Below are 24,999 nucleotides of genomic sequence, written 5' to 3'. Positions count from 1 at the left end.
ACTAATTCACATTCTCACCAGCAATGTAGAAGAGTTCTCTTTTTGCACATCCTTGCCAACACTTATCGTTCATCTTTTGAATAAAAGCTATTCTAACAGGTAAGAGGTAATATCTCATTGTGGTCTTAATTTGCATTTCTCTAATGATTAGTGATACTAAGCATTTTTTCATGTACTTACTGGTCATTTGTATGACTCCTTTTGAAAAATATCTGTTCAGACCCTTTGCCCATATTAAAATCAGTTATTTGTTTTATTGCTGTATTAGATCAATCTTGCATTGGTATAAAGAAATACCTGAGACTAGGTAATTTATAAAGAAAAGAAGTTTAATTGGCTTATGGTTCTGCAGGCTGTATAGGAAGTGTGGTGCTGGCACTTGCTCAGCTTCTGGGGAGGCCTCAAGGAACTTTTACTCATGGTAGAAGGCAAAGTGGAAGCAGGCACGTCACATAGCAAAAGCAGGAGCAAGAGGGGTGGGGAGAGGTGTCACACACTTTTAAACGAACAGATCTCATGAGAACTCACTATTGTGAGGATAGCACCAAGCCTTGGGGATCCACTCCCATGATCCAGTCACCACTCACCAGGCCCCACCTCCATCATGGGGATTATATTTCAACATGAGATTTGGGTAGTGGTATGGTTTGGCTGTGTCCCCATCCAAATTTCAACTTGAATTGTATCTCTCAGAATTCCCACGTGTTGTGGGACGGATCCAGAGGGAGGTAATTGAATCATGGGGGCCGGTCTTTTCCATGCTATTCTTGTTATAGTTAATAAGTCTCATGAGATCTGATGGGTTTGTCAGGAGTTTCAGCTTTTGCTCCTTCTCATTTTCTCTTGCCACTGCTATGTAAGAAGTGCCTTTCACCTCCTGCTATAAGTCTGAGGCCTCCCTAGCCATGTGGAACTGTAGGTTCAATTAAACTTCTTTTTCTTCCTAAACTTCTTTTTCTTCCCTCAGGTGTGTCTTTATCAGCAGCATGAAAACGGGCTAATACAGGTGGGGACAAATACTCAAACTATATCATCCTGCTCCTGGTCCCAAATCTCATGTCCTTCTCTAATTGCAAAATACAATTATACCTTCCCAATAGTTCTCCAGCATCTTAACTCATTCCAGCATTAACTCAAAAGTCCCAAGTCCAGGTTCAAAATCTCATCTGAGACTCATTTGCTTCCACCTATGAACCTGAGCAATCAAAACAAGTTATTTACTTCCAAGATACAATGAGGGTACAGGCATTGGGTTATCATTCCTGTTCCAAAAGGGAGAAATCAGCCAGAAGAGAGGGGCTACAGGCCTCAAGCAACTCTGAAATCCAGGAGCACAGCCATTAAATTGTAAAGCTCCAAAATAATCTCTTTTGACACCATGTCCCATGTCCCATGTCCAGGGCACACTAACACAAGGGGTGGGAACTACAAAAGTGGAGCCCGTGGAGATAGAGAGTAGAATGGTGGTTATCAGAATCTGGGAGGAGAAGAGGAGGAGGATGAAGGGAAGTTTGTTAATGGCTACAAAAATACAGTTGGGTAGAAGGAATGAGTTATAAAAATCAATAGAGTAGTAGGGAAATTATAGCTATTAACAATTTACTGTCTATTTCAAAAGAAAAGCTAGAGGAGAAGAACTAAAATGTTCCAAACACAAGGAAAAGATAAATATTTGACATAATGGGTGTCCCAATTACCCTGATTTGATCATTACGCATTGTATACATCTATCAAAATACCATATGTACCCTCAAAATACGTACAAGTATGATATATCAATTTTTAAAAAAGAAACCATTATCTAAGGTCATAAAGATTTGCTGCTATATTTTCTTCCAAGGGTTTTATAGTTTTTGCTCTTACATTTCAGTGTCTGATCCATTTTGAGTTAATTTTTGTGTATGGTGTGAGATAGGGATCAAACTTTATTCTTTTGCGTGAGGATATCCAGTTATCTCAGCACCATTTATAGAAAAGAATGCTTTTTCCACATTAAATTGACTTCATATATGAAATTTTGATTATGTAATCACTTTTAAGTTTCAAGGACTCTGTTTTCCTTTCAGAATATTCCTATTTGGTAATATCCTGTTTGTTTTTCTCTTATTTTCTCTGAGAGTATTCTCTGAGGGTATTTTAATATGACTCTCTCTGCAGAAAATTTGTTTCCTTTTAAAAATCTCCCTCCTCTACTCTCTTTTTGGTCACATCTCCCATGTTACAATATTTCTTCAGCTATCTGGTAATCCTTGGTTGCTGGTTCTTGATTAATATTAGTGTCCTATTTGGGGTCTTGTGAGTATTGAGCTCAATTGTAGGGTGATTTGAGTGGGCATTTTTTGGTGAAATGCTGATGCCAGTATATGTAAGTCTTTTTTCTTGGGTTGGTCAAGTTCTGCAGTGAATATTTCTCCATTCTCTTTCCAGGAGGGTGAAGGTCTGGCTGCCAGTATTCTGGAAGCTTTGTAGGGGAAGAAGTTAGGGGCCTCATTATTCCATCTCTAGTATGATTATTGTTACTTAAGTCTCCTGTGTGAGGTCTGGTACCACACATTCAACTATGCCCAGTCAATCCCCAGTCCAAGGACTTTATCTGTTACCCTCTTCCAGAGAATAAATTCCCAGTTTCCTTTCTGAGAAGTGATGAGTCAATTTCCAGCAACAGGAATGGGGAGGAGATCTAGGGTTCTAACTATTTATAAGCAACTTGTATAAAAATGTTGGTACAAGTGTAAAACTATGCACATATAGTTTCACACATATAGTAACCTTGCATATATACTTCTGCTCTTGGTGCAGTGTAACCTTGCACATATAGTTTTGCACTTGTACAAATAACATTGCAATATTATTTATAATTCAGATACATTGGACACTATCTAGATTACTAGTAATAAGACATATACACATTCCATACAATAAGATATAGTATAAAAAATATTAGGTAGAATGTATGTTAATATGGGAAAATGTTCATAAAATATTGCTAATATAAAACAGTTGGAATAACATGCTCCAATTTATGTGAAATATAAATATATACAAATATTCGTATTATTTGCATGCATAGAGAAGAGTCTGGAATAATATACACCAATATGTTAATGATAGTTGACTGTATGCCAGAATTAGGGGTGAGTATGGTTTTGTCCCCTTTATTTTTAGCTGTATTTCATGCTATTTTACAAGACAGATCAGTTACCGACAAAGAAATGATGGTTTTATAAAGTGCACTTCTCAGTTCACAGGTGTGAGCTCCTTTCTTAAGCAGGAACTATCATTTTTGGACTCGTGTATTGTAAGTAAACAGCACAGAGCCTGTACCTAAGTACTCAGAAAACATATGTATAGGGAATTCATTCCATTTGCTTTCTTCCATGTTAATGATTTCTCCTACATTCAGTGAAATCTACTTTACCTTGATGTTCCTGTTTTCTTTTGTCCTCGTCAGTGTGAATGCTAAGGGAATGTGTAAATGTAATTTGTTAAAATGGTCTGATGAAACTTATGACAAAATTGATACAAGATTGTTTTCAAAAGATATAACAATGTGTTAAACTTATAAATAAGACTTTTGAAATGACTTTTGACTTAAAATTGAAAAACTATCAACTCTGAGTTACTGTTTAGAGGTCTATGTGAAGAAGTTGCTGCCTCCTAGCCCACAAAAGAAGAAATGATAAAATCATTTTACATTGTCCATTGGCAGACATATAGAGTGGAGGCAGGAAGACAGGATTGCTTGCTGATTTTGGAAAGTGTTCCAAACATTTGATTTGGGGGTTCTGTCTCATAGGAATCACTGGAGGAAACAGTGGGAGTTGTGTTTGATAAATCACTTAAAAAATAAATTCTATTGTGTATATTTAAGGTATACAACATGATTTTATAAGATACATGGATAGTAAAAAAATAAATAGTGCGTTCACAGATTTGCATGTCATTCTTGCACATGGGCATGCTGATCTTCTCTGTATTGTTCCAATTTTAGAATATGTGTTGCCAAAGCAAGAACTAAATCACTTTTACTTGTTTATTTTCCTACTAGTTAAAAGACTTGATAGGGAGAAGGAAGGAAGAGGAGGAGAAGAGCTATGCTCACATCCTTCATTGGCTCAGCATTTGAGCTGCTCTTTAATAGGCCTCATGCTGCCCTTGAAACCCCAGGATGAGAAGTACCTTACTTTGCCAGATTATCCTGTGCATCAGTCAGGGTCCAGCCAGAAAAATAAGTCACTCTAGGTCTTTCAGTAAATGAAATTTAGTCCAGGAAATAGATTTTGCAGATGATGGAGAGGGAGTTTAGGGACCAGAAATAGGGCTTTTGGATGGGAACCAGAACTGTGGACAGAAAGATAACCTGGAAGGAGGTGCAGCTTCTGGAGACATCAAAGGAGACAGAGAGAGAAGGGAGAAAATTTGTTTGTCGTGCCCTTCCATGTGCCCTTCATCTTCTAGCTGTGCCTGCCATATGCTGAAGCCAGAGGGCAAAAGAGCCTGGAAGAGTCGTTCCCTGAGATGGAGAGCAGAGCAGGGCAAGGCAGGGAAGAGCACAGACTGGCAGGGACAGGCTCATTGAGTACATTTTATAAAGTTGAGATTATATGAATTAACTTACTGCCCCTGCACCTTTGACATGTTCTTACATGCCCACACGCACCCAGGCATTTTCAGTGTGCATATGTACCTGTGTTTGTGTATGCATATCTCTGAGATCTTGGTAGGAGAAAAGTGCAAGTGCTCATTCTAAGACTGTATGCAAAATGACAGTGAACACTCCTGTTTTCAATTGGCACTTAGCATTTACATAATGCTGAAACATCTGGTCTTTCCCATCCACCCAGGCATGAAGTTAGTCCAGTTGATTGCTTGGCATTATGTACAGACAACAGCTGGCTGGTTAACTGGAGTTTTGATTATGGCTGAATTGGCTGGATGTTTGGTGTCACATAGACTGATGTTATGACTGGCTAATGATGGAACAGAGCCAGTTACAGGGAAGATCAATGACAAATTTGTGAAATCAAACTTTTGTATGGAATTTCACCAGAAAAGATATTTATTTCCAAGACTGAGTTTCAGAAACTCACTGGAATTTCACTGGAAAAGATAATTATTTGTTTCCAAGACAGATTCAGAAACACTGAGACCTGGCTGAGTTTATCTCTGGTGTCTTTTCATTCCCATTTCATCTCCTTTCACCCAAGTGTCCCCTGCCCATGTACCCAATATCCTCAGGTGCCCTTGGCCATTCACCCTTAAGGCACCTGGCTCCTGGGCTCATCACCCTGGGAATGACCTCCAGATTCTGAATTTTTTAGCCTTTATGACTCTTTCCCCTTTGTCCCTTTCATCAAATCACATTTGTCCTATCATTCAGAGATCTGCTGTCTATTGCAGGATCAACTGATCTCAGAATCTAATTTTCATGAAGATGTTTGTAGATGGTACTGTGCTAGTATTTATCTTTTCATCTTTCCATATGTGGAAGTGGTCTCAACTGAGACTGAAATTCAGGCATACTTGGCACATTTTTATCTTGTGCTTGCCAGAAACATGTTTGCACGAACACTGAGGAATGTCCTGGGAGAAGAAGGAGCCAGGTTGGATAAGCTCTCAGCATAGGGCCTTGCCTGTCAGGGGGTGCTGAGCCAGCATATGCCATGGTTTCAGGCACCTAGAGCTGTCTCCCTGCCCTAATGGAACATATCTGAGTTTTGTGGAGAGCAGAGGAACTCTAAAATTTTAAGGGAGGTTAGGGGTGAGAAGAGAGAGAGATAGAGAACTCTGTAAAGTACTGGGACCTAAGTGACCACGCTTGAGAATCTCTCCAAAGCAAAATGGAAGTAAGATTTCTTTCTTGTGGCATAGTTCTTGCATAGATTTGATTTCTGGAGAGCCCTATGAGGAATTGGGGTACTTGCAGGAATGATGGCTAAGCCAAGCTGAGGTCATCACAGGAGCCAACAGGAATGGGATTATTTAGCAGCCTGTTTCAGACTCAGAAATATTGGAAAAAAGTTTTTGAAGGGATCAGGGTGAGTAGTGGGGTAGGGAAGGCTGAAGGCCTGAAGGCCTGTCAAACACAAATGGTTATACAGACTACAAACATTTAAATTATTCCACTAAATAAAACTTCATTTTAACTGACATTTTTAAGGTCTAAGGAAATTCAGATGGTACCTATAACATATTTGCCTTTTACCAGAACCTTTGAATGTTTTGCGTCCAACACATGATTGATGGTGGCAATTTCAGATCATTCAATGGTAAATTGGTGAAGGAAAAATACTTTTAGGCAATCATTTAAGTATTCTTCAAATGATACTTCATAAATTTGCTTCTTAGCCCCCTGGTTTTATTTGTTAGCTTAAGACATGAGGACTTGAAATGTCACTATATGATTATTGACAGAGACTTGGCTGCTACTGGGGAGAAGAGTGTGAAATCCAAACACATTTTTAAAATCTGAGTAGATCTTTATTAGCTCATAACTAGCAATATTACAATGGAAGTTATTTTAGTTTATACAAATAATTAAGGTAAAACTTCAGTTTTAATGATAGGTTTGCTGATTGGTTTTCCTCTATTAATTCATTGAACAGACATTTGCTTGGTGCCTATTATGTATTAAACACTTTGCTGGGCTCAGGGTAAACTTTGGTGAATTCAGCAGATTTAAAATCTAATATAGCTAAATCAGGCTTAACTTCCTTTGTTGTCTAGCTGAGATACCAACTGAAAAGATTAAGGTATCAAAACAACACATTTTCCCTAAGAAAGATTATGCTTTATATCATCAGAAAGTATGTTCCCTGTCCCAAGATCTGGACATATGAATATATATCAGTGTTTAGTGTGTGTGTGTGTGTGTGTGTGTTTGGGTGCGTGTGTGTGCGCGCGCGCGTAGTGTAACTTGTGTTCATATCACCAGAACCTTGTATGGCTAAAGAAAAATTACAGAAATTTAAACATGAAACATATAAGTTTCATCTGTAGAAAAAAAATCCATATTTTATTTAAACCACCAAAATTGCAGTCAGCTGCTGAGAGAAACATAAAGGCAAAGATCCTGTTTACAAGGCACCTAGAGTTCAGCCATCAGATGGTTTTGGTTAAGATGTAGTTTCTCTTCATGCTGATGTTTCTGTAAGACATTTTTGTGAGTCAGTCATCACCCCGCTTCCTAGTGTCTTTCTTTCCCTTGTGTGTGTGTGGTTTCTTTCTTTTTTTTTTTTTTTTTTACAATACCTTTGTAGCGCTGCTTTTAATTTTTGACATTTACTGAAAACTTACTCCTTTTGCAGCTTTTATGCGATTTGTAGAATTGCATTCTATAATAGGCAAAATTCTGATGTGTGTGTGTGTGTGTGTGTGTGTGTGGTGGGGGTAGCAGGGGTTCCTTTTGTTTCTTTGTGGCTCTTTCTGTCCATCTTTAACTTCTGCTGGCAAGACGCTGGTATTAAATCTTTACCCCACTAAGTTATTAAGTATTTAAGCTTATAATAGACTTGTCCTCTCTACCTTGTCTATGCATTCCTGGAATGAGAGTACATTAGAAGGTTTACTGGTTGTGACTACCCCAACATGCCTAGAATAACTAGGTGATAAGCCATCTCATGCCAAGCTAATATTCTGCCCTATGGGAAGTTTGCTGTAGGTAGTAGGGTGTGCCCCACTACACCAAAGGTGAGGGAGTTAAACTGTCTGTTTGCAAGAGGGTCACAGCTTTCCCATATACTTGTACCAGGATTTGCTGACAGGGAATCTGTCTTGATGAGCTGCACTGCATTCTCAATGCCTCCAGTGCCAAAGCATTCAATGAAAATCTTTTTGATTGACTTCTCCCACTATGGCAGTTTTGATTCCGCAGTGGGTTTGGGTTTAAAACTATTGTCCTTATTGTCTGATAATGGGAACCCCTACCTGCTCATTGCCATAAAAGGAACCCAGTAGACACACCTGCGAATTATGTTTTGCACATTTTCTACCAACTGGTAAAGCCATTTAAAATATTTAGATTCATTTGTTTTAGATATAGGAAAAAATCTATGTGACTACAATTGCATGTCTACTATATGTGTATTTGTTTTTAACCATTCTTTCTGAAATGGAAACTGGTAAGTACTGAAGAAGTACTTACCCCCTTTTCAGCTGGAAAAAATATGTACCTGAATTATGGGAGAATAAAAAGAAACCTTCAGTTCACCATTCTTCTTGGCTCCTTTCATTTGGTAGAGAGGTAGGGGAGAAAGGAAGAAAAAACACACACACATACCAAAACGTCATGGACTATTCCCTTAACTTCTTTCCCTGGAGTCATTGACTACTAACTGAAATAAACCTATCTATTCATTAAAGAAAATTATATTTGCCTATTTAAAAAGGCCTATTTTTCTGTATCTCTTATTTTTCTTTAATTCTGAAGAGTATTGAATGGAAAATATGCATTTTCTTTTTTTTACATAGTTTGTGAACAATTTAAACTGTGTAAAACACTATTATGCTTTAGCTTGTGACTTTGTACAGATCTGAGTGTTGTGTGTTCTTCATGATGTATTGTGTAAATGATTAGCTACAATCACAGCCTACTCTTTTGGCTCTGACAGCAGATATTTTTGTTAGATTTGAACTGGGCAACAAATAGAATGCTAACTCTTAACAAGTATTTTTGCTATAAGTGTTTTTTGCTTTTTTGGTTTCTTTTTGAGATGAAGTCTTGCTCTTGTCACCCAGGCTAGAGTACAATGGCACGATCTCAGCTCACTGCAACGTCCACTTCCCAGGTTCAAGTGATTCTCCTGCCTCAGCCTCCCGAGTAACTGGGATTACAGGCACCTGCCACCATGCCCAGCTAATTTTTCTATTTTTAGTAGACACGGCATTTCACCATGTTGGCCAGGCTGGTCTCAAACTCCTGACCTCCAGGTGATCCGCCCACCTCGGCCTCCCAAAGTTCTGGGATTACAGGCGTGAACCACCATGCTTGGCCGCTATAAGTGTTTTCTAATGTTTGTAATAAGACATTTTATTTATACAACACTTTATAAAACTTCATTGTCTTCTTTGAGTCTCAGCTCCCTAAAACAGGTGCCATTGTCTCCAAATTGGGAGCCAGAAAGTATTCATGACTTGTTTGAGGTCACAAGTTAGGTTAGTGACAGAGCCAGAACCTAAATTGAAATTCTTTCTACAAAGGCTGGACACCTTGACCAAGTATATCAGTTTAGCTAGAGCTTTGGCATAGCTAGAGCTTGTCTGTTGTTCAAAATGCAGTTTTTCTCTCTTCTCTGCTTCTATATGAAGACAGCAGTCTTATCTATCTTGTTCCCAATTTCAGCCCCAGCAGCTTGCACAGAACTCTGAATGGAATAGTTAATACCTGTATGTGAATACATATATGTGACTGAATGAAGTACAGAAGATGCTGAGGGTTTACTTTGAGTAACAATGCAGTATGCCTCCCATGCCCTTTCTGCATGCTTCTCTTATTATGCTAGAACAATATTTGAAGTTTGAAATAATGGAGTTAGACGCTGCCTTATTATTTAAGGATTTGATGTGGTAGTCAGGCAAAAATAATTTCATTTAAATTCCCTATTTCTTGACTTACTCTGCTATCTTAGAAAATTAAATTAATCTCTCTGCTGGGTCTTGAGATCCATCTAGAACTTGGCTATAACCTGAGAATGTTTTGTGTTCTCATTTTTTCTTCACTGTTGGAGTCTGCTTGAGAAGGCTGGAAATGTATTTTCATTCCATTTTTCAGTATAACACATTGTGAGTCCTCACTGAATTAGATTCTTCTCCCTGAAAAAGCTACCCCTGGAAAGATGTTCGGCACTTTTGGATATTGCTCTTTTGTTATTTTTGGACCCCCAGGGAACCATGTAGTGAAAATGAGCCGTTATACTCTAATTCCCATTCAGCCACTAGAAGAACCATTGCCCATGACTTCCCATTCACAAAAGCCATGCTCCAGCCTAAGTTTCTGTCTGAAGTGCTTTCTAGTTCTAATCCCATGTCTTTGGAATATTTCAGGCATGCAGGAGATCTTTTCTGGAGGTTTTACTGGAATGATTAGTTTGTGTTTGAAACAGGAGAAGCAGCTAAGGACGAGGCCTGCTGGGACTCTAGATGCCATGGAGACAAGCAGATATTAGTTATGATTTCCATCATTTTTTTCACTACCTCTCTGAAAGTAGTAGATATTGTGATAAGACCTCTCAAGGAAGGGAGGACAATTGTCCTCTTTCTCCCCTACCTCACCTTTCCACCCTATAAAAGTGTGGCAGACTCAAACCAAACTTGTTGGCTGGAAGCCTAAAGGGATTCCTCCTCATGTGGCAGGCTGTCGTAGCATTTTTATGATAGCTAGTGTTTCTTTTGGTCTGAAACTCTGGTATGTGAAATATAGGTCAGGGGTTGGAAATTAATGCCTGCTTTTCATGTGAGAAGGAATAATTGGCATGAAATGTAGTAAAGAATGCCCGCAAGCCTGGCGGTGTTGGGTCGTTTTTTTTTTGTTATTGGTTTTGGCTGCTATTCCCAGAAAAATAATGGGCAGGTTCACATTTCTTAGAACATATCTTTATCAACTCTGACAACTTACTGTGTCTTGGACCCCCAAGAGACAGTCAGCCTGGAAGTCTTTGCTTGTGCCATTTCTGTGCTGGATCCTTGGCTGTACACACCATGACAAATTAATACAGATGGAATAATGAATTTCTCTTATCCCTGAGACCAGACCTGCTGGCGAAAACATCTATATCCTTTGAGAGATTTGAAATTAGTATAACAAGTTCTATATAGAGATGATCATGTTCAATAAAGGTTTTATTTTACTCTTACATGTACAGTCATCACTGGAGTATGCACATATTACAGGGAAGCTTAGTCTACAAGTAGGTTGGGTTCTAACCATTAATTTTGGAATGTTGCAGACATTTTCCTTTATGAAGAATGTTATAGGTCTATCTGACTTAAAAATCAATAGAGGAGTAAAAGTACAGCGCATTTTCAATGAAAAACAATAGAAAACACATAGTTTTAATACTATTAATTAGGCAAAACAGAGGAACAACACAATCGAAGAAGAAATAGTTTTTGCTTTTCTCAAATGTGGGTGCTTGCAGTTTGATTAGGGGCAGATGAATCAATGCCTTTTGGTGTTTTAAAGTAGTTTTGAAAACATTCAAGGACTTGAAGAGTTGGAGGCCAATCTTTTTCTATTAAGTCTGCGACCATTATAGTTAAAAAAAAAAAACTCATTAGAAAAAAAAAACCTGAAGCAACTTTTTTTTTTTTTCTCATTGTCTCTTTAACACATTGGGTTGAATAGCTTTTTTCCTGATTCTTGGATGAAATTTTGAGCAGATCTCAGAGTTTTAAAAATTACTCTCTATTTTCTGGCAATTAATAATCTTCCAGTTACTTTAAAGCTTTAAGCAGTTCAGTTCGGTATAATAATAGAAACCCATTGTCCTCTATATTTTCTCCCATTTCCCAGCCAGAGCCTGACCAAGAATTGGAAGCCTAGTGTGTGTGTGGTGTTTGTATGTGTGCATGTGTATGAATGCATGTGAATGTGTGTATAAATGCATGTGTATGCGAGTGTATGTATATGAATGTAAAGTGTGTGTGTGTGTGTGTGTGTGTGTATGAGACGTGGCATCTCCTCTTCCATCGTTAACTATGGCTTCTAGTGCCTTCAGCACTGGAGGGGGATGAGGGAGAAGAGTTAAGGGGACAGCAAAGAGCTTACTGATATGATTTGGATTTGCCATCATAGAGGCTCAAACCTGACTTTATCACAGGGGTGTTTTTGGAGTGATTTTGCCTGTGGGGGCCTCAACTGCAACTATAATTACTGTAAGATAGGTGAAACCTCATGCAGTTTGTTACTTTTGACACTGTCCTCAATTCCTGGCAGTTTGCTATGTCTCTCCAGGCAGTCCTTCCAAGAACTCTAGGTTTGTTCCCTCCTGTGTGGCACACAGTTGGTGTGCAGCAAGTTTGATTCCTGCCTTGTTCTCTGCATTGCTCCTTCAGGCCGGTCTAGCCACAATGTCTTATACCTGCACTAACATTTTTTTAAAACTCTGGGAGATATTTATCAAACTCTTCAAGTGTCTCCTCCCCTTGAAGTTCCTCTCATTTGGCTTAAAGCAAAGAAGTAGGTTTTCTCGCTTTGGGGAGCCATACTGCCAATAACTCTCTCAACAGGATTCTTCTCCAGTTCTTCGAACTCTAGAGGTTTCTTTCTTTCTTTCTTTCTTTTTTTTTTTTTTTTATCGGTTAGGGTTCATTGATGCTGATAAAAACGGTTTTACAATCATCTTAGCAGTTCTGCACAGGGCTGTGTTCTTACCTCACTGTCATGTGATATCTAGGCCTTAGGAGCCTAGAAAAAGCTGAAGTAGAAATAATTTTATTTATTATTCTGTTGAATGTCCAATTTTACTTCAATACATGAAGTCTTCTTGGCTTTTGCTATTATTGTTAATACTGCTCCAATCAGCCTGAATTCAGGTTTTTTTATGCTCACAAGTAGCAATATGAGAAAAACGAAAAGAAAGGTATTGGTAAAAAAGACATTGTTTACTCTGAGATAAATCTGACAGTGATATATGACAGGAAGAAATGCAAATGGCAAAGAAATGCTAAAGACATAGTCTAGCGTGAACTTGAATGTGGAAAAATGGTGGTGGGGAAAGGAAGTTTCTACCAGGGGACAAGGTCAAATGGAGGACGTCTTGGCGCATATTTAGGGTAGACCCTGAAGGGGAGAGAAGGAGCAGAAATGGTGTACAAATGGCACCATTCAATTTGCCTATTACCAACCTGGAAATTATCATTATTCATAGAGAAAACTATTATTCAAATTAATCACTTGATTCTCCTTGTTCTAATGCAATTTCATATCCTATTCTATACCACTAACCCATCATATGCCCAGGCTACTGCCAGTGTTACCCAGATGAATCATTTATTCAGCAAAACAGCTATTTAGGAGGCACTGGTTAAGTACAAGGGCCTGTGCCTGGTGTGTTGAGGATATACTATGTTATGGCATAGCCCACTCTCAAGGAGATTTCAGTTGAGATGGGAATGCATAATTGTATGAAGGATGACATAGAATCATAGGCCTGTTAGCATTAGAACGTTATTTCATGTGCTCCTGTTATTGTATAGATGAGAAAACTGAGATCCAGAAAGATTCAGTGGACTTAGAATCAACTAGTTATGGAATGACAGAATGAGGGCTAGAACTTGGTTCTTTTTACTTTTGCTCAGTGCTGCTTCTACAACCTCTTTTAAAAAATACAATACCTTGATACAATCGTAAAAAGTTATGGGCCATTTGTTCCTAAAAAACAATTGTGTGCTGGAGCCAGCTTTCACCAGCTCTCACCAGCAGATTGTGAGCACCTTTTTAACTCTAAGTGGAAACTGGCCATGGTAAGAGAATTTACACCACAGAAATGGACAAACACCACAAACCTGGGATCCTCTTCCTTCCAGGGAGAGCCAGTTATTAAACATTTGCCAGCATACCACTGCTTATAAATAACAAATGTGATAAGCTCAGACACTCCTTCATGAAGCTGTTGTCACGTGAATGGATTTTATGGAGAAATGAATTTAGACAGGGAAAGGGGAAATGACGGAGGCTATTTGAGACTGGAATTATGGAGTGAACATAATTCTGGGATATCAAATAGAGAAATTTGGCGGGGTGGGGGAACATAGGACAGGAGTCCCTAAATCACATGCCTGCAAAGACCAGGCTGAAAAAAATAAAAGTGTAAATCAGGGTGGACTTATGAATATTAGGGCATGAGGAGTCTGTGGTAAAGTGAAAAGTAAAAGCCTCCCTAAAGGTATTAAAAAAAAAAAAAACTTGCTGTATTCTACCCACTTTGAATTTCCCATAAAGAACTAACAAGAGTAAGCCTAGACAGCAGTTCACATCAAATAGGGCCCTGAGAAGGGATTATCACTTTCCTTCTTAAATGATCATTAGTTTCCTTGACACAGTGAAGGCAACATTTAGCATCCTAATTTATTTCTCTTTTCTTTCTTACTTCCATGTTTTCACTGGGAAATGTCTGTAAATTATTGCTTTTTGGTATGTGTAAAAAGTCATTCAACCAGCGTTTTCCTTTGTTAGTGTGGGTTATTTATAGTTGAGTTTATGGTACTATTCTCAGCTTTATCATCCTGTTTCAAGGGTAATGATACTCCCAAAGAAATAAAGACTCAGTTATGTTTCTAAGGATGTTCATTCATATCTCTATGTATCTGAAAAAAATGTCACTATACAAAATGGAAAGTTCGTATATTTTAAGGAAGGATCTAGAAACACATTATTTAATTGATTTTTCCTTTCAAAATGTCCCCAAGTTAATTTCAAATAGCCTTTTAAACATGTTTCTTTTTCACATTAATCTGTAAGGATAACTCCACATTGATCAACAGCCATTTTTTAAAAATGAGAATTGCCTTCTGCAGAGATATCTTTATTCTAACACATTAAATCCACGGGGATTTATAAAAAATGAAAAAAATCAATAAAATGAATGATATGACTCCAAGTGAAAAGTTGTTCTGTATAAACCAAATACTGTAACTTTTGTCTGAAAAAGTCCTAAATTCTTAAAATTCCCTAATTATAATTGCAACTGCAAGAAGCCTAACAACAAAAAATATTGCTCTTTGAAAATGTTCTGCAAGCCCCTCTAATGACAATGACTACCATTGTGTTTGACAAGGATCCCACTGATGTTTGCTGCCAGGGGTACATGTTGTCTCTAGCCTCAAAGATGGACTTAACTGACGCACCCCCTGGGATGAGCTGGTCAGAAAAAGAGCAAGGGTGGGATGGACACGGATTTTGGCATTCAGTAGTCAGAAAATAAGAGACAATCTAACCATCACGATCTAGTCTACAACTTTAGCCTCCTTAGCACAGATGGACTAACTGGCAGAGCGTGTTAGAGGAGTTTTTGGAATCCTGGCCTGCTTGCCCCTATAACTCTGCTAGAGATATAAATGAGAAAAAAGTAGATGCTTAATAATTGTTTGCTGAAGGAGTCAGTAACTGAGAGGTCAGGTGTTGCAAGTTCTCTCACCATTTTCAGTCTACTTCAGCCTAGACTCTGGGCCTCAGCCCATAGCCACAGGTTTCTCTCTGGATCTCTGCTGCAGAGGACGATGGCACCCAACCAATTCTGTGCAGAAGGCCAGGAGAGTGCAGAAAATGTCAGGCTCATGAGCAAAGTTCTGGGTACAAAGGAGTTGTGGAGTCTGGAAATACCTGAATTTTCCTTGGAGAGGAAAGATTAGGCCTGAGTAGGTGTTCCAAATTGGACCCCTCCTTCTAAAGTGTGTCTGAAAAATGTGTCTGAGTTAGGCTTGTTATGTATGGCCTTTATCATGTTGATGTATGTTCCTTCTAATCCAGTTTGTTGAGAGTTTTTATCATGAAGGGATGCTGAATTTTACTGAATGCTTTTTCAGCATCTATTGAAATTATCATATAGATTTTGTCCTTGATTCTGTTCATCATGTATCATGTCTATTGATTTGCATGTATTGAACCATTATTGCATGGACATGCTTTGAGAAGTACTGCATGTTCAACAATAGCCAGTCAGATTAAAAGGTGTGCCCATAGGCCCAGAGCTGCCCATGTGCCATGGGAGAAGGACCAGTAGCACCATGAGCTTTCTGCTAGGGCACATCAAAATGAAAGTTTTGGTGTGAGATGTGTACCACACCCTCCAAGCCAAAATTCTGGCTTTCTTCTGGGCTGCCAACTTTTTCATTTCACAAAAATTTCAGCCTTTCACTTCCCTTGCTCAGATTCTTTTTACCCTGGGATTTACTCTGAGATTTTTTATCCTGTAAAAAAACTACCCTGTAATTTTTTTCACCCTGAAATATTACCCTGTAATATTTTTACCCTGGGATTTACCCTGTCACAATCCATAACTTGGTTTTAGCTCCTGTTCTTCTGGTTTCATTTAGTCCTCAGTGCCCTGAAGCACATGCCATCAGTGTCCCCTTTCTCCCTTTCTGTCATCATCCAGTGGGCTTTTCCCTGACTTCCAACTCCCAGTATTTTCATCTCAGTATCACATTTCTTTTTCAGCAGAAGCACAGAAAACAGCTTTGCCTATGATCCATGATCAGTGAGCCAGAAGTGCCTAGGAATTAACAAACCATAGGAGCAGCTTTCAACAATGACCTCAGGACAACTCCTGAGATATAAATACCCCAGCTCCCCTGCCTCTTGGATGCAATAATTTGAAGGGGTATGTTCCCTGGCTTTCAGAGTTTCCTCAGTGAGATTAAACTCAAGTTGCATACAATACTAGTGGGACTGGTAAGGCACCCTTTTTCTTTTTTTTTTTTTCTTTATTGTACTTTAGGTTTTAGGGTACATGTGCACAATGTGCAGGTTTGTTACATATGTATCCATGTGCCATGTTGATTTCCTGCACCCATTAACTCGTCATTTAGCAGTAGGTATATCTCCTAATGCTGTCCCTCCCCCCTCCCCCCACCCCACAACAGTCCCCGGAGTGTGATGTTCCCCTTCCTGTGTCCATGAGTTCTCATTGTTCAATTCCCACCTATGAGTGAGAACATGCGGTGTTTGGTTTTTTGTCCTTGCGATAGTTTACTGAGAATGATGTTTTCCAATTTCATCCATGTCCCTACAAAGGACATGAACTCATCATTTTTTATGGCTGCATAGTATTCCATGGTGTATATGTGCCACATTTTCTTAATCCAGTCTATTGTTCTTGGACATTTGGGTTGGTTCCAAGTCTTTGCTATTGTGAATAGTGCTGCAATAAACATACGTGTGCATGTGTCTTTATAGCAGCATGATTTATAGTCCTTTGGGTATATACCCAGTAATGGGATGGCTGGGTCAAATGGTATTTCTAGTTCGAGATCCCTGAGGAATCGCCACACTGACTTCCACAATGGTTGAACTAGTTTACAGTCCCACCAACAGTGTAAAAGTGTTCCTATTTCTCCACATCCTCTCCAGCACCTGTTGTTTCCTGATTTTTTAATGATGGCCATTCTAACTGGTGTGAGATGGTATCTCACTGTGGTTTTGATTTGCATTTCTCTGATGGCCAGTGATGATGAGCATTTCTTCATGTGTTTTTTGGCTGCATAAATGTCTTCTTTTGAGAAGTGTCTGTTCATGTCCTTTGCCCGCTTTTTGATGGGGTTGTTTGTTTTTTTCTTGTAAATTTGTTTGAGTTCATTGTAGATTCTGGATATTAGCCCTTTGTCAGATAAGTAGGTTGCAAAGATTTTCTCCCATTCTGTAGGAAAGGCACCCTTTTTCTTTTTTTGTATTCCTTCCCTTCTTCTTTACCCTTACACCCAGCATTTCCTAAAATTGCTATTTGCCCTCAAATCCTTGTCTCAGGTTGCTCTGGAACAATACAAACTCCAGCACATGTCTAACATTAGGGGCGCTACCTCTACTCCCTTGCCATTTCTGTCTTTTTAAAAAACCTCTTGCTGAATCATCTAGATTCTGTTTCTACAAAAGAATGTGCAATGGTTTAGAGATAAAAAAGGAAATTATATAAATGTCTAAATAATTTATACTTATGCTAGATATTCAGTGCTTTTAATCATTAGAAACCAAGGTTGTTGGCTTACCACATCAAGTGAAAGAATTCAGTGAAACCAGGTAGAAAAGGGTACCAATATTTTTTAGGAATGGTAATAGCTAATCATTTATCGAACACTTATGTGCTAGTGACAATGTTTAAACTATATGTGTGTTAATTAAGTTTATATTATTATATCTATGATATTATATATATAATATAATTATTTTATCTGTATAATAAACCTAAGAGGTAGATATACTTATTCCATTTTTACTGATGATGAATATGAATGGACCAAAGTAATTTGCCTTAAATCAGTCAGCTCATAATGGGCAAAATCCACATTTAAATATCTCACTCATGTCAAAGTCCATTCTCTTAATTAGTCTACAGTCTTCCTTATAAATTTTCTTTGAAGTAGACGGGAGATGTATAATCAATCCTACTTACTGATTCTGAAATGCAATTGATCAAATTATCATTCTGAAGGTGTAAGATTATAGCTTTTCTTTAAAAAGGATTGAGCTGGCTATAAATTGCAGAATAAATTCAGATTTATTCTGTTTCATCGTTTAATTCTTGGAAAAGACTATTCATAAAAATTCTCTCATAGCATTATTGGTACTATGCATTACATTAAGAGCTAGAAAAATAGGTCAACGTTTTAGACGTATTTCTGGTGGCACATTTTGCTATTAGTCTACAATAATTATAGCAGATCACTATCTTTAAATGACATTGCAACTTGAGGCTCAAATTTGATGATCCTGGGAAAGTTGAAATTTAGTGCCCTGTTTTGAGGTTAAACTATGGCTGCAAGTGATTTCTAGAAAACTGACATCCTGATAGACTTGAAAAAGAAAAAAAAAAGAAAGAGGAAACAAATTAAAATTGTTCTATCAGGCTTTGCCAGGGTCTAGAAATCCTAATTTATAATGAAATTGGAGGTGAGCTAAGATAGGAATAGAATGAGAAGATAGGAAAGGGAAGAAATTGACCAGGAACAGTGAATATACTGCTTACATTATCTTACATCAGAATTCAGGAGTCTCCAACATTCATTAACTAAATTTTCTCTTTTGTGTTTACTCTGATAGTTTTGTAGTTGTGATAATATTATAGATACAGTCTAGTTGTTGACATTTGGAGGTAAGAGTATCTCCAACCTGAGTCAGGTAGCAGTTTAGTAAAATATTTTCTCTTCATTAAGATGAGAGGTGTTACCAAATGGAATAAGTATTTGACTTTTCGGTGTGACCACATGATATAGGTGTTAAATAGGTTTGTCTTCAGGTGCAAACATCAGAAAACCTGATTAAAATCCCTCAGGATTGATGGGGTTTACTTTTTCTAAATAGTACTAAGTCTGAAGGTAGATGGCTCTGAGCATTTAGGGGTTTAGACATGTGAACTCTCCTTCCTGGTTGCAAGTAGCAATCCTGGCTTAACCAAGTTTATACTCAAGGCAGAAAGAAGAGGGAATGGATGACAAAAGCTTCCCCAGAACCCACATGTGGAGTTTTCCTATGTCTCATTAGCCAGAACTGGGTTATGTTGGCAAGCCCTTGCTGAAACAGAGACCAGGAAAGTGAAGATTTAGTTTTTCTGCTCGTATTGTGGAAGGTGAAAGGAATGGAGGTTAGGGAGGGTATAGAATTAGCAAGCCAAGAGTTCCTATGTAATGCCAATGTGTAAGTAGGATCTATAAATATTAAATCTAAGAAAACAAACTTTAGTAGAACGTATCAAGAAGGACTAACTAATCATCACGGCTGCCCAGAACTGAAACGGGCTCCCCAGTAGGTAATTCATTCCCTATCAGCGCATATGTTTAAACACTGGGTGAATGAGCATTTGACCGATTTACTGTGGAGAAGATTTAAACATTAGATAGATAAGTGGTTGAACTTTATGTCTTCAAAGTTGTCTTCAAATCCTCAGGATTTCATGATACTCTGTAAGCGTTCCAATTGCTTGCAATTTGAAAATTGTGTTTTCTTTGTGGTTCACTTTTCTGTCATGTCCACCAGCACAAATCTGCTTTATTTTATCTTAACATTAATATCCAACAGTGAGCTATCTAGTCTCTACAAAGAAAATGTATTTATCTCTGACTGTGTTCATATCTTAAATAAAAACCTTTTACCTCCTTCCAGAAATGTTGACAGAATAGATGCTGAAAGAATTTTTTTCTAATGGGTATGGTTTTTAATTTGATGCATTTTAAACTTTCAAAGGCTTCATTAAAGCTCACACACATTGTCGTTAAGATGCCCAGTAGGACCATACATTTCTGTAGCAATCTCGAAGCACTTCCCCTATTTTTGTATAAACTTATGAGATAATCTCTGTTTGGATTTGAGTCTATGTTCATGAAAGTCAGAAGTTGTTTAAAGAGAAAAATCATGTGAGTAGTGAGTTGAAATTTTGAACTAGGTAATACTGAAAGTTTTGAATTTTTGCCAAATACAGGCCAAACTAAAATGTACCCTAATCCCAGTACTTTATGTGAAACAAGATTGATTCCTGCTTTGTATGAGAAAAAGCTAAACCAAAGATGTTAGAAAAAATGCTGGAATTAATAGTCTACCCAAGAGCACTGAATTATATTTGCCAATCCCTGGAATCAAATGAATATTTAAAATATACCTGTAAGTCTCAAGACAGAAAACTTTTATTATTTTCCTTTTCACAAATAGTATCAGGAAAGACTAGTTAAACAAGGATGTGGAGAATACAGGATTAACTTAAAAAGAAAAATCCCCAACTTTGATTTGTTAAAAGTAATCCAAATTGAATAAAAGTTGAGATATGTTCTTCTCTGGTCAGGCATTATTAAAATAATTGATAGCACTCAGTGATGGTAAGGGTATAGGGAAACAGGCCTTGTCATTTATTTCTGGTGGGAACGTAAATTGACTCGAGTGATTTGGAAGGTAATTTTTAAAGTATCTGTAAAAAGCCCTAAAAATGTAATGACCATTGACTCAGAAATTTCACCTTTAGCAATTTATCCTTAGGAAATTCTTACATGAGTTCCAAAATATAACCAAATAATATTGCTGTGGTATTATCTGTAATAGTGAAAAATTGCATATAACCTAAATAAATCATCATTGATACAGTGGTGGTTGAGAAAACTATGGGACATTTGTAGAGTGGCAAATTATGTGGATTTAAAAATATAATAAAGCCTGAAAATGAAAATATCTATAATATATTGAAAAAAGAAAAATTTAGAATTTTTCTAAATTGAGTGAGAGCACAATCTCACTTTGATTTTAAAAATTGTATGACTGTATCCATCTTATAAAAAGTTTTGAAGGATATATCATTAACTGTTTAATAGTAGTCACATTTTGGGGCTGGACTTCAGCATGATTTTACAAAACAATGTCTTAAAAGTTGAACTCAGCTTGAGCAACATGGCAAAACCACTTCTCTACAAAAAATACAAAAATTGCGCCACTGCATTCCAGCCTGGGCAACACAGGGAGACCTTGTCTCAAAAAAAAAAAAAAAAAAAAAAAAAAAAGAACTCAATTTGGGAACCATCTATCCAGTAAAGTCTCTGTTAAGTGTATTTCTTTCATGTTAGGTATCTTAAAAGTATTCATGTGGTCCTAGGAATCGCAAGTCTTACAGCCAGGATGTGTCGAGAAGAAATTGCCTGAGAAATTAGTAAAAAAGGCAATTGGAGAGAAATTTACTTCTAGTTCTGGTCTTTACACAGGCTATTTATAATTTGGGCCGCATCAACTAAAATTCAGTGCTACAGTTTGTCTATCTTGGAAAATGGGAAGCTTAAAGATGAACTGAAACTGAGTAATTCCAAGTGCATCTGTATATAAATGTCGAGCAATATTTATTTACCTCTTTGTTTTCTTCTTTGTGATTTTTTTTTTAAGATGGGTATCTTTAAGATTAAGTTATTCTAAGCACACTATCCCTGCATTATTAAATCCATGGAATGATTTCTTCTTATTAAATTTCTTCTTATTTGAAGCTTGTCTTGGAGAAAAATAATTTTCTCCTTTTCTGAATATCCTGTCACAACTATAAGTTCCTTAGGGGAGAGTAGGAAAATTATGCAGAACAATTTTCCTAATGCAGCTATTCTCTTATTGAGTCTTTATCAACTCCCTCTCTTGCATGCTCTCTTTTTGCAGGTTTCTATTTCCTTTGCCCAAATGGGATCATCTTGGGATTGTAGGTCCTTTGGACTCAATGATATTTAATAAAGGTCTTACTGTATATTCCAGATCAGAAGGACAGTTCTTTTCTATGGTTAAAAAGTTTTTTTTTTTAAATAATTCTTTTTTTTTTTTTTTGAGACAGAGTCTCACTCTGTCGCTCAGGCTGGAGTGCAGTGGCGCGATCTCGGCTCACTGCAAGTTCCGCCTCCCGGGTTCATGCCATTCTCCTGCCTCAGCCTCTCCGAGTAGCTGGGACTACAGGCGCCCACCACCGCGCCCGGCTAATTTTTTTTTGTATTTTTAGTAGAGACGGAGTTTCACCGTGGTCTCGATCTCCTGACCTCGTGATCCGCCCGCCTCGGCCTCCCAAAGTGCTGGGATTACAAGCGTGAGCCACCGCGCCTGGGCTTTTTAAAAAATAATTCTTACTATTCAATGCAATGGACGGAATAAGTGACCATGGAGGGTTGGCTGGTGAACTGAATTTTGTTGTTGTTGTTGTTTTACACTTGGCCTTTTCATCTCTCATTTTTTCCCTTAGTTTCATTATGAGAATTTTCTCTTTTTTTTGTATACCACAATTATAGTGGTTGCTCATTTTAAAAATACCTCTCACATATGTAGGTGGTTGGTCATACATCATACATTGTATTACATACATAATGAAAGCTGGGTCTAAGAATAGATCACAAGTACTAGGATCAAATCTGCTTTCCAAATATCTTATATTCTATTTCATGATGCAGTTTTGAAGAAAGTGCTATGACATTTGCCAAACACGTCTATCAATGCATGGAATATAATGTATCACTTGCTGTCTATTGTGCTCAGTGAAGCTCCAAGCTGAGGAGGTCGCCTCTAGACAAGAACAGCATTAGAGCATTTCTGGTTCAGTATCATTTGGCATGATAGAGAGCCATTAATGCAGGTGTCTAAAGGGCTTTGAAAGCACTTGGCAGGTCAGTGCCTTTTAAACATGATTAGTAGCCATTAATTAGTTTTATTTAATTTACCATTATATTATAGTCAATTCTAGATGTAAGATAACACACAAATTTTAAATAACCCAGTAAGAAAGAATACATTAGAATTAAATAACCAAGACTAACCCAAATCATTAAGAATAAAAATCTTCAAAAAACTTCTGAACATCTAGATCAAAGTTGTCCAGTAGAAATATAATGCAAGCCACATTCATAATTTAAAATTTTCCAGTCACTACATTAAAAATAAATGGCATTAATTTTAATAATATATTTAATTTTACTCAATATAATAAAAATATTATCATCTCAACATGCAATCAGTTTTAAAAATTAGAGGTGTTTTATATTCTTTTTTAGTAATAACTTTTTGAAATCTGATGTGTATTTTATGCTTACAGCATCTCTGAATTCAGATTAGTCATATTTCAAGTGCTCAATGGCCATATGCAGAGGCTACCATATTGGACAGCACAGGTCTAGGTTTTTAAAGTTGAAGCTGGAGCACAAGTTCCTTTTTATTTTATCTTAATGAAAGAAATAGAATGGCTAGTAGGTTATAATTAGAGTAACTAGTAAATGCTTAAATGACAACCAAGTCTAAGGACATACAGCAAACCACCACTTAATCTTAATAAAGGAAGTGCAATGGATCCATTGCTGATTCAATGCCAAGGTGTAAAGAAACATAGAAGCTGCTAGTGGCTTCTATTATGCAACAAATAAAACTGTAACCCACAAATCCAAAGGGAAAAGTAAAACTAATGAGCTTTGGTTGGAATGAGACCAATGGTGGAACCAGTTTGACCACACAAGCATTTCCTTTAGGCTCTTGGGGAGATGGATTTAAGGGCCACACTCTAGGCCTGAGGGCAGAGAGCCAAAGGGCAAAAGTGAGATCTTACAAATATAAGCTTTTCTATGTTGCCCATCTGTTAGTCTCCTAATGAAGCTTGGTGAACTGACAGGCAGACTGACTGGTGGATGTATGGTGGGCTGTTTTAGTATCACATTCCAGTTAATAGTAGGAATAATTTGTATTTATGTAGCATTCAGTCTTTTAAAGAGCATTTCCATTTATTCTTTTGCAACTTTTTAAAGCAAGTTTTACTAATTATGGCACACTAAGCAAACGAAGGCCCCAAAATTTCATTTTAACAAATGATATTGAGCAATTAATAAGTTTTTTTATGCTCGGCTTCCAGAGATAATGGTAATTGTTATTTGAGAACATAGATATATAAGATCTCACATAGCTAGGTCCCAAATATGACCATTTGAATCATTTGGTTTCAAGGTAATGTGTTCAGGTCTCCTTTGGGCAAATGCCCAAATCTTGCTGTGTAGCTAGTCTATATACTTCTTTATCCTGGCGAACTGGATTTACTATGCATAAGCCTCAAGGAATCCTTTTCTCGGACTGAGGTAGAACCACCAAAACTCTTTCTTTTTTTCTTTTTATGGGTTCTTTTTAGCCTTTCCATCAGCTTTCCAAGGGGAAGATAAAAGATAATTAAGAATGAGTTGCTTTTGGACTCTTCATTTTTCCAGCCAAAGCTGCACTTAATCTTTAAGACTCTTGGACCTATGTCAGAGCTCTGCTTGCAAGAAGTACACATATTCTATGTGGATGATGGTGACAATGTTTGTGAAAAGATGGGTACCACCTCAAATTCTCCCTAGAGGTTAACGTGAGATAGAACAGAGTATGTGACTAAAGCATTCCCAATCTTGTATTTTTCTTCCCTTAAATCAATTGACTTAACTTTCAAATCCAATGAACCAGAGATGTTGCTACCTCTTTCAAGAGAGATGAGTGGAGGTTTTTTGTCAGTTTTGTGTGTGTGTGTGTGTGTGTGTGTGCGCGCCTGTGTGTGTGTGACTTCTGCAGTCCTTGACATTGCTTCTATTTATCTTGAAAAAAATATGATAAGCATTTTTATCCATATGGCTATTTATAAGTGTGCTACTTTTATTGCCCCCAGAAACCACTAAAATATATGATGTGGTTACTTAAATTGGCAGCAAATTCATTCTAAAGCCATATTATAAAATGGGCAAGAATTTCAACTTAATTATTCTCTCAAATTGTCCCTAGCTATTGTTGAACCAAATTTACAAGCTCGATCTATACAGTTATGTGTCACTTAACAATGGGGATATGTT

General features: G+C 37.5%; 1 long non-coding RNA gene and 1 other non-coding gene across 3 annotated transcripts in view; one reads left to right on the top strand and one right to left on the bottom strand.

The window, feature by feature from the left end:
• The window catches only part of LOC129489498 (uncharacterized), a 296,391-nt gene that overhangs the window by 19,511 nt on the left and 251,881 nt on the right, over window positions 1-24,999 (top strand). The gene's annotated exons all lie outside the window — the stretch shown is intronic.
• Window positions 3,909-4,011, bottom strand: LOC129490828 (U6 spliceosomal RNA). Its single transcript, XR_008660321.1, has one exon. It is a non-coding gene; the product is annotated as a U6 spliceosomal RNA (small nuclear RNA).

The sequence above is a fragment of the Symphalangus syndactylus genome, chromosome 9 (assembly GCF_028878055.3).
Source record: "Symphalangus syndactylus isolate Jambi chromosome 9, NHGRI_mSymSyn1-v2.1_pri, whole genome shotgun sequence".
Lineage (NCBI taxonomy): Eukaryota > Metazoa > Chordata > Mammalia > Primates > Hylobatidae > Symphalangus > Symphalangus syndactylus.
The sequence above is the reverse complement of the archived record's forward strand: the minus strand, read 5'-3'. Positions and strand labels throughout refer to the sequence as shown.